The sequence below is a fragment of the Telmatherina bonti genome (genome assembly GCF_933228915.1).
Source record: "Telmatherina bonti genome assembly, chromosome: 14".
NCBI classification, from domain to species: domain Eukaryota; kingdom Metazoa; phylum Chordata; class Actinopteri; order Atheriniformes; family Telmatherinidae; genus Telmatherina; species Telmatherina bonti.
The window spans coordinates 10,477,887-10,488,330 of NC_136612.1; positions in this window are offsets into that span (position 1 = coordinate 10,477,887).

Below are 10,444 nucleotides of genomic sequence, written 5' to 3' on the forward strand. Positions count from 1 at the left end.
GCAAGAACAGTTTGCGTTTGCTCAGCTATCTCTTACTACACGAGAAACCTCATCCACAGCACAGCTTCACACGTTGCTATCAACTTCCTCACCGCCTCAGCCAGCCGTCCATTCAACGCCGCTGACCATTTCACGTCAGAAATGACCAATTTCCACATTAACCAATAAATAAAAAAGTTCTGCCAGATGATGCTTCGTTAATAAACTGCGAGATCTTCCTAACCAGAGCTGCGAGAAAACAAATGACATCATTCTCTTCTTGCAGCCTGGAAAACAGATAAATTTCTCTGCCTTTGTGGCCTTAACACGGATGCTACAGCTGAGTTACTGCCGGCCCCACATCTCTGGTTCGGAACATTTTTTCAGACAGTTTTTACTGACAGGTACACTTATATAAACAATGTTGTTTTTTTTCTTTTTTTGCAAATCCAGTACACTTATTAGTTTGATAATAGTAAAGATGAAAGAGCTGAAATAAAGTTCTTGTGGTGCTGACTGTTGTGTCTGTCTAAATAGTCAAACAAAAATGTCTGCAGTACGTTTGTCCCTCTTACGAAATCATGATACAACATGCAGATCAAGCATTTCTACTGGTGTACAACGCATGGAACACTTTGTAATGGGCAGGCTTTTTTACACATAAAATCATGGTGACAGAATTAAAATGTAAGAAACTCAATGGATTCAAGGGAGTCAGCTTGGTAGTTGGGTAAGACATAGTTAAAAGGTGTATACACCAGGATGCATCTAACTTCCATTAGTTATCTAACTTTCCGTACTGACAGTGTCAGCTAAATACGGCTGCTAAAACTTCACTTCGTTATGATGAAAATCAGTTTGACCGTGTTAGTTTTATAATCTGAAGACTCCTTTCTTTATTAAACTTCCACTTAATGTACTTTGATCACATTCTGGACGTGGAATAGACGCACTGCGGAGGTTTGCCCGTCCATTAGAAACTTTTAGTTGACTTAAATACAAACACATGAGGGTTGAAACACCCCTGCACAGTTTGAGTATTGATCATTTGTTTTATTGAGATCAGCTTCTCTAGTTTTATCTTCTTATGGATACAATCTTAAACATGATGTCTATGTGCAAATATCAAATTCAGGCTTTTTTAATGTTTTCCTAAAATAACACATTCCTCTTTGGCGTACGGTCTTTGTGCGCCGCAGTGGCCTGAAGCCATTTTCTCTAAAGTCGTAAATCAGAAGAAGCAGGTCACGTCTTTCACCCCCACAAACATCTGGAAATGCAAAAGCAGTCGTCAAACAATGTCAATGATTTTTTTAAAATGACCGCATCAATTATGGGTAATTTAGGACACAGCTTGTTAAATAAAGCTTTCACTCTGACGTTGTAATTATCTGTAATTGTCAGTCAGGGGAATATCGTCCTGCCCTGGGCCCTGAAGGAAAAGCCAAGGAAGTAGTGGATTGCATCAAATTAGATTACTGAAGGCTAATCCTTTCACAGGTGACTATGACTGATTAGAAACCTTAATTCTCTTCTTCTCCATTTAACCAAAGATCTTGAATTTGAATCATCCGTCCATCCACTCTGCGTGGTCCATTCCACACTTTCTCATCATATTTTATGGTTAAGGGTAATTTGTCCTTTAAACTCTGCCATGCAAACCTACCAGCCATCTCTGGTTCGCTGGAAAGTTCGGATTTTTTTTATTTCTTTGTATCTAATGTTTAAACATTGGATGGAAATTGATCTGGTTTGGCAGTTACTGACTGATTTAATGATGCAGGCTGGTTGAGCATCAGGGCAGTGTTGTCTGTTGGCTCCGACCCTTTCAAAGCTGTTAAATCACTTTCTGACATACACAGTAGGGATTATTAGACTTGAAAAGACACTTGAAAGCCATCAGTCATCATAACCGTTGTGGTGTCATAAATACATCATCTGAAACTTTGTCAGTTTAAATCCCATTACATGCATGTGTCCTTCACAATGGACGCTTGTTTAAAGTCAGTTTTCAGTAGCTTATATGCATGTATGAAGATGATGTGTGTTTAAATTAGCCATCTTATGTGATACTTGTGACCTGTCCAGGGTGTACCTGCATCTCGTCCAGTGACTGCTGTCCAATGTGCCTCTTGTCCTGTGATTGATTGGACAATTCAATTCAATTCAGCTTTATTTGTATGGTGCCACCTCACAACAGTGTTGTCTCAGGGCACTTTACATACACATCAATCCAGCTTCCCCTAGACCCTTAACTGGATTAAAAAATACAAATGGATGGATGGATGGATGGATACATAGATGGATGGATGGATACATGGATGGATGGATAGATGCATAGATGGTTGGATGCATAGATGGATGGATGGATGGATACATAGATGGATGGATGCATGGATGGATGGATGCATAGATGGATGGATGGATGGATTCATGCATGGATGGATTGATGGATGGATGCATGGATTGATGGATGGATGGATGGATGGATTGATGGATGGAAGGATACATGGATGGATGCATAGATGGATGGATGCATGGATGGATGGATTGATGGATGGATGGATGATGGATGGATGGATGGATGGATGGATGGATGATGGATGGATGGATGGATGGATGGATGATGGATGGATGGATGGATGGATGCATGGATGGATGGATTGATGGATGGATGGATGATGGATGGATTGATGAGTGGATGGATGGAAGGATACATGGATGGATGGATGATGGATGGATGGATGTCACTTCATGGGATATTAAATACACTGCCTCTCACAGAAAAATAGATGAGTAAATCATAAACTTTCATGTCGGAAAGCTTTGTATTTACCAGATTTTTCCCAAACAAGACAATAAAATGATGGTTGTATTTTTGTAGAATATCATATAACTATGACAGCATATTAATTTATTAACATTTTCTAAGACAAAGTAAAAATGAATAATAAAAAAGGTAAAATAACATTTAAAAAAATAACAGCACTTTACATATGAAATATTGTATGTGGAAAAAATGAGGTTTTTTTTTTTTTTTCTTAGTAATTTGTGCATTCACGCTTTGGCTTTCCTCTGCACCAACAGCAAGGCAGCATTATTTATAAATCCCAATTCAACATTGTGGTGATTCAAAGTGCTTTATAAAGACATTAATACATTAGAATATCAGATGCACAAATTCAAGTTAAAAACAAAAGAGAAAATAATTAATGAGAAAAAAATGTTTTTAAAAATGCAGCTGAAATGTAAAACAACAAATTTGGACTTTTAAATAAAAACTACTGAAATGCAGCTGAGAAAAGGTGGGATTTAAATAAACTGAGTGTTTCAGATGATCTAAGGATTTCTGGGAGTTTCTTCTAAACATGCAGAGCATAGAAGCTTCTTCATGTCTGGTTCTGACTCTGGGAACTGATAAAGACCAGGGGCCTCATTTACGAAGCTGTCGCACGCACAAAACCTGGCGTACGCCAATTATGGTCAACTTTTGGGATCTATCAAAACACGACTTGGTGGTAAAACGTCCCAACCTCCACGCCAACTCTGACCCTGACGTACGCACAACACCTGGAGAAACGGGAAACGGTGACACCAAAGGCAGAAAATAAAGCCAAAGAAATGGTGTGAAATTGGATACATGTGTTCAAAATCAAATATAAACCTTTATGAAGAATGCCGTACATTAACAGCATTTGCAAACAAAAAAAAACAAAAAAAACGCACATTTTATATTGTTCCTCCACCACGTAAAACGTCAACCACTAAAATCTGTTCTGAAACGAAGCAGTTCTACGTGTTATAAAACCATTTCACACAGTTAAGTCATACAGAAGCTGCCATAATAATACAAGTCTAAATGTATAATTGCATTAAAATGACGTGTCGCCCATCATCAGGCTGATCGGGATGTTTCCCCGACCTGCAGATACAAAACAAATCCGTAAAGGCGCACAGTGGCTTATCTGTCCCTGCTGGTGAACATGGCGCATGGAGACTCTGGAGTCGAGCCCGGCACCTTCCAAAGGGAAATGACTGACAAGTCGCGGCTGATCACTCCTTTTCCCAACCCAGAGTGCAGAACAGAACTATGTTCTCCACAACCAGACACGCCGTGGTGTAGCGGCCATCGGGCAGATGGAGGCAGGTGGAGGTGCCTCCATGCCCAGGAGGAAACCTGTTGTACAGCTGCAGATGTGTGCAGATAGTGGAGACGCTACATAACATGGTACTAAATGGCATCAGCACTTCTCCTGCGTTCCCCTGAACAATCATCCAATCTGAATGATTGTGTTGTCAATCATCCTCTCACGTTGGAACCAAACGCTGCTGCTTTACGTCTAGAAGTGATGCAACACATCAGAGGTGGAGAATTCTCATTTATTCACAAGTTTATCTTTAGTGTCGTTTCTGTCAGGGTGGTGTTTGTTTCTCTCCATCTCCTGCACCTCCTCCTTCATGGCAGTTATTGGTTCCTCTGCGAGGACGCTGCAGCTAGGACACAAGGTGGAACAACAATGATATTACTTATGCTATATTAAAAATCTGAATTGGGAAGAGCTGGTGATTTCAATGTTTGTTTCTTGAAACAAAAATTATCAACTAGAGAGGTCGATTTTTATAGATGCCGTGACACAAAGAAGAACAGAATCCACCAAAGACCACTTTATCCTCCTTATTTATGAAGACTCTGAGGGATCCCTTTAATGTATCGAACAACTAACCACTCTTTTGATGCATCTGACATTCTGTTCCACAGTCCTCACCAGTGGGTGGTGGTGTGCGCCAAATCCTGCCATCTGACAAGAAAACAAGTTGTTGCATCCATGTAAAGGCTGACTGTGACCAGAGCAGGATGCATTTCCCAAACACATAAGTTTTTGTACAAAGTATCTATATGGGATAAATAACCATTAACTTTCCATTAGCAGTTCAATAAATCTCCTTGTGATGGCCCTTTTAGCCGTTGTCGTGGTACTTACTCTCAACCAGTGATACAAGCTTACTCCTACTACGACTGGCAGTATCATCAAATCTAACAGAGAACTGCAAGAATACACACATTTTGAAGAAGTCACTTATCAGAGTAAACATAAACACATTTGAGCGAAAACTTAAAACCCCAATTTAAAAGAAGTTCAGATGTTTTATCAAATGGTGCAAAAAATCAATCTTTAATTTCAAACCTTTAATAAACTCATTCAGCTAAACAGGTAATAAGGTTCAGGGTCCTTTCTTCCTGATAGTTTCTGTTTGCAGGTTTGATCTGATTTTCGTCTCCACGGTGATCCAGAAGGAAACTAATCTGGACTGCAGACTCCAGTCAAACACACACAACCTGTGTATATGAAACCAAGTTTACGTTGTGCAGAATGAAGGAAGTCCAGCTGACGTAACTGCAGACCTCCTGAGAAAAGTCATACTGACGGACCACATCTGCAAAATTATAACAAACTCCATCAATAGTACCTGAACATTTACTGAGGTCATCGTTTGTGCAATGGCTCTTTTCCCAACCAGTTATGTCTGAGAATTTCAGGGTCACATCAGTGGTTTCATATTTCAGCTGTAGCACAATCAGATTTCCTGATTTTCTCTGAATTTTATTATATTACATCATACAAATGTGTTTGTGAGTTGTTTTTTTTTTCATGAAGAAATTCTATTATTGATCAGTAATTACTGGGCAGAGTTTAGTACAAAGTACTGATCCATCTTTGCTTGGAAAGAGTGAGCCTTTGTTGGGTGTTCCTTTTATACCTAATCATGACACCCTCACCAGAACTTTTGCCATTTTCCCAGTGATGCATTCCCTGTCCAGCATCCATCTTGCATCCTACTTGACCTGTTAGCTCTCTCCAGCCAGCAGAAGACCATCTTACGATGACTCTTCTCTTTCTCTCTTTTAATCTTGCGTTTCTTCGCTGAATCAGCAACAGTGTGTTCAAAACAGGCAGTTCCTTATTTTACCATGAAGCGAAACTTTGCTGCAGTGTAACACAGCGTCCCGGATGTAAAAGTTGTTTAGTGTCGGTTTCTCAGCCTCAGGATGCTGCTGGGAAGCAGCGGCTCCAGAAATGCACCATAGATGTCACTTTGTCATTAAACAGGTCTGGAACGTGGAGTTTTAAGGTCAGAAAGTCACACTAGGCGTCTTTAAACCATTAATTGTGAAATCTTCTAGGAGACCGCTAGTGTACATTGCATCAACTTTTCTGTGAGTGTGAGTGAGTGTTTTCTGAGTGTTACTGATATAAAATGTCACAATAATATTGTTTTGAATCAGAATGTTGCTTTGTTGAGAGATGTGACAGGAAAACTACTTTTTGTACTTTTGGAGTCATCTTTCTCCTTTCTCAACTTTCTCCTCTTCTTAAAGCTCAGATGTAATGTTGGGGAGCTAGCAAGATGTAAAAGTAGCGACCTTTCTTGGCCCCTCCCCCTGACTTGACCACTCCCCTGTATTGACCACTCCCCTTGCATTGACCCTTCCCGTTATATTGGCTCCTCCCCATCCCCATGGCCACTCCCCTTGTCTTGATTCCTCCTCCTTTCTTGCCCCCTCCCTCTGTCTTGGCTCCTCCCTCTCTGGTTCTGCTCCTTGCATGATCCGAGGCTTTTTTATTCGCACCTTTTTCCACCAAAGATTTTCTCTTTCTCAGCTGTTTAGCAGGAGGAGGCAAATAAACCGAGCCGGGTCGGGAAATACTTCCTGCATTTTCTCAGCCATGTTTGCCTTCCGAGTTTCTTCTTCACTACTTTGTATTTTCATCCTAACACGCTGTTTATATGCAGGGTGTGGCTATCAGGGATGCGCTGCTGGAGGGGGAGGAGGGGAGCCGGGAGAAGAAGCTACAAAATATAAGAAATAAACAACTTTAATTCGGTCTGAACGTTAGGATTGGTCAGAGTTTTTACAGGTTTACAGTAAACTGAGGGGTCTATCCATATTTCTTATTGTTCATGATTACAGAATGTATAGACTACTATCAGGACGAGGAACCGCTTCACCCAGAGTAAATAAATGTCTCTCTCTAAGCAACGTTACCAACTATAGCTTTAACTCAGGTAGAAACAGATGAATGTGGTCTTTTCAACAACAAACATGTTAACCTGAATATTTTGCCACAAAATAAGAAGCATATGTTCGTTAACTTATTCATAATATGATTTAAAAAAAAAAAACAACCCTTATTCCTTAGAGAAGAACTGTGAATGAATATTAGATATAACAGACCCCTTTTCCTCCTTTTTCTCAGGGTCACACAGTTGTTTTAGGAGGGAAAAAAAACCCACAAACTGGAGTTTTCTGAAGGTCTCGTCTTATTTAATCTGCTACTGAGAGCAGCATCCTGTTGCCTCTGGGAGAATTCACACCACACAGCTTTATGGAAAACTTCAGACACATCATATTGTCCTAATGAACTGGTGAAACCCTGTCGGGGGCTGAGGGAACAAGGGAACACAGCGAAACCTGCTGAAGAGGGGGGTAAACAGAGGAAGAGCAGTAAAGCAGAGAAAAAGCAAAAGGCCTCATGGAAACATTGTAGATATGAAAACAGAACTATATCGTGCAAGTTTTCTTTACAAATAAAAATACTCATAAAGAAAGAGTATGATATTTTTTAAAAATTATAGACGTAGTTTTACAAGGTCTAGCTTGATCTTTTTTTTCTTTTAGTTTTGTACAAACTGTGACATGTTGCTGCAGGGGAGTTCACTTCGCTGACTCTGCCTCCCATTGTATTACCGCTCTGCCTGCAAGCTGCTGTCAATCAAACCCAGATACCAAAGCACAACAACAGTTCTGTATCTCTGAAAGGGTTTTTTCCCCCAAGTGAGACTGTGTATAAAAGACGGATGAATGCTTGACTGGACGGCTGTCGAAATGATCTTACAGTTTAGAGAATCAAAAGGTTTTAAAAGCTTAGCTTTTAGCTCCTCATAAGAGGGTCATTTAATGTAACTCAAGTCAAAAACAAACTTCATAATGGCTCAAGTCAGGGCTATGTGGTGCATTTCACACCATGTCGTCTTTGCACCAGATATGGACTGAGTCTGTAAAAGGGTCTGCACGGCAACACAGAGCTGCAATCCAGACCACATTGCAATGAGCTGCGTATGGTTTTTCTACACAGACCATCTTCAGCTGAGCAAATATGGTGACAAAGTAATGGAAAACTGTCTGATGTGGAGGTGACAAAGTGGAAAACTTCCAAATAAAATAGATAAATGGAGTAAAGCAATCACATAATTCTACGGGTTTTTACATCCCACCTGCAACTATAAGAGTCTGTGATCCCACAGCGCTCCACACGCAGTTGTGTTTATCGCTGAAATCCCATCTGAAACTCATGACTTAGAGAAAAAAATGTGAAATTTAGAGATGAAAACTTAAAAAGTTCAGTAATTACATTCAGCTTGTTTACTTCTCTACGGCTGCTGTTAAGCTACTGATGACATTTCCACACAATCACATTAGAAATGTGACAATACTCACAGTTACCATGGTTACTATGGTTAGAAGTTCCCGACCTTAAAAATAATTTTTCCAATCTGCTTCACTTCCAGTTGCTACTGGTTAAATTAAGGAGTTTAAGTCGCTCTTCCCTTTCTGGCTCTAAAACTCATCTCGTTTCTGTGCATCTGACTTGTTCTGACTTTCATTATGGCCCACCAACGTTCCCAGGCTGAGAAACCTCACAACGTTTTTATTCCATCCTGCAGCATTGTGTCACACACCAGCAACTGGGTATCAACACACCCGCCGTTTTTAAAGTGCCCCATGACTGATCCAGCAAAGAACTCCGAGAGGTGATTATTTAAGGAAGTTAGAAGAAGAAAGAGATAAATTAATGCCTATTTATAGACTTCTGTTCTTGTGACTCATAAAACGTAGTTGACCTTCCAGACACATTTCTAAAACATATTTGTTGACTGACTTTCCAAACAAGACAATCTGCTATTTACAGCTGAAAGTTTTGGTCACTTTCAAATAGTCTGCTAGCTTGAACTATACTTTCTTGAACTAAGAATAGCACAAGATAGATTTATTTTGTTGTATTTACAAGCAACTAACATCCAGGTTAGAAAGTTCAGGAAGCACCCTCTGGTCTTCTTGCAGGTGCTCCTGATGATTGTCTGCTGTGATTTCTTACAGAGGCTGTAGGATGTTTTCAGTTTCTTTGCAGCAGCTGTCTGTCCCTTTTCTGTTTTTCTTTGCTGTCTTTGTCTCATTTTCTACGTTTACTGTCGTTTTGTCTTCTGTTTGTCCTCCTTACTTCTGCCTCCTCTGTCAGGTCCAGTGTTAATATGTGAATTCAGCAATAAACCCATGTAAAATAAGATTTAGAGGAGTCTTATATCCATTAAATTCTCTTGGCAAATTGAATCTGTTTGGCCAACATGGCAGCCAGATGCTGGACCAGGCGAGTTTATTAAAACTAAGAAAAACAGACATGAAGAAAGCATATTAAGCTAACTTATATGTCGTGGATTTCTTGCAGATAAACCTGTGACTGAAAGAAGTGGTTTACCGTAAGAGCAGTTTTTTTTTTAACGCTGGTGCCAGACAATGACTGAGCCAACAATCACTCACAGCGGATATTTTTCATTTCCTCCTGAGTATCCTGGAAGCATCAGTGTTGCTGAGCTTTGCAGCTCAGTCCTGTCTCAACATGCTTCAGCCTAAGTCATCATCTCATCATCAGTCTCGGGTTTTTTACTGCACGAGAAAAAAGATTTATGGGGCAAAAGAAAAGTGTAATTTGCTCTAGTCTCGCACCCGTCTGTGTATGTTGGCAGCTCTGGTCTAAGTGCTGAGGTGAACAGTCTGGGCAGAGTTATCCAGATGTTCTTTTCTCCAGCTTCCAGGTCTGGTTCTTCCTGGTGGAAATGAAAGAAATTAGTCGTGTACAGGATAGCATCATGTATAGCATCTACAGTTCTCCAAAGCAGCTTATAATGTGTTTCTGATGGGGCAGTGTGGGCATAGGAGTCTTGCAGAATGACACCTCAACATGTAAAGCAATGATCACTCAGTCCGCTGAGTCACATTTGTCACAACATGCCCATTTCAGCCAGCAGATGTTAATCTCTCCAACACGTTGTAGATGGGTCAGAGAAAATCTCACCAGATAACTGGAAGAGATGCAGTTTTACAAACAGCTGAACTGCTGTCCATCGCCCTGTGATGGACTGGCAACCTGCCCAGTTGTACCAGCCTCTCGTCCAATGATTGCTGGGACAGACTCCAGCTTTCCCATGACCCTTGATTGGACAAAGGTGTAAGAAAAATAAATAGATGGATGAATTGCTTCAATACCTGGTTCAACAAGGTGTTCAACAAAACATTCATGATGAGATGATGAGAATCTCCCGTTCCACCACGTCCCAAAGCTGCTCTGCTGGACCGAGATCTGGTGACTGTGGAGGCCGTTGGAGGACAGTGAACTCATCGTCATGG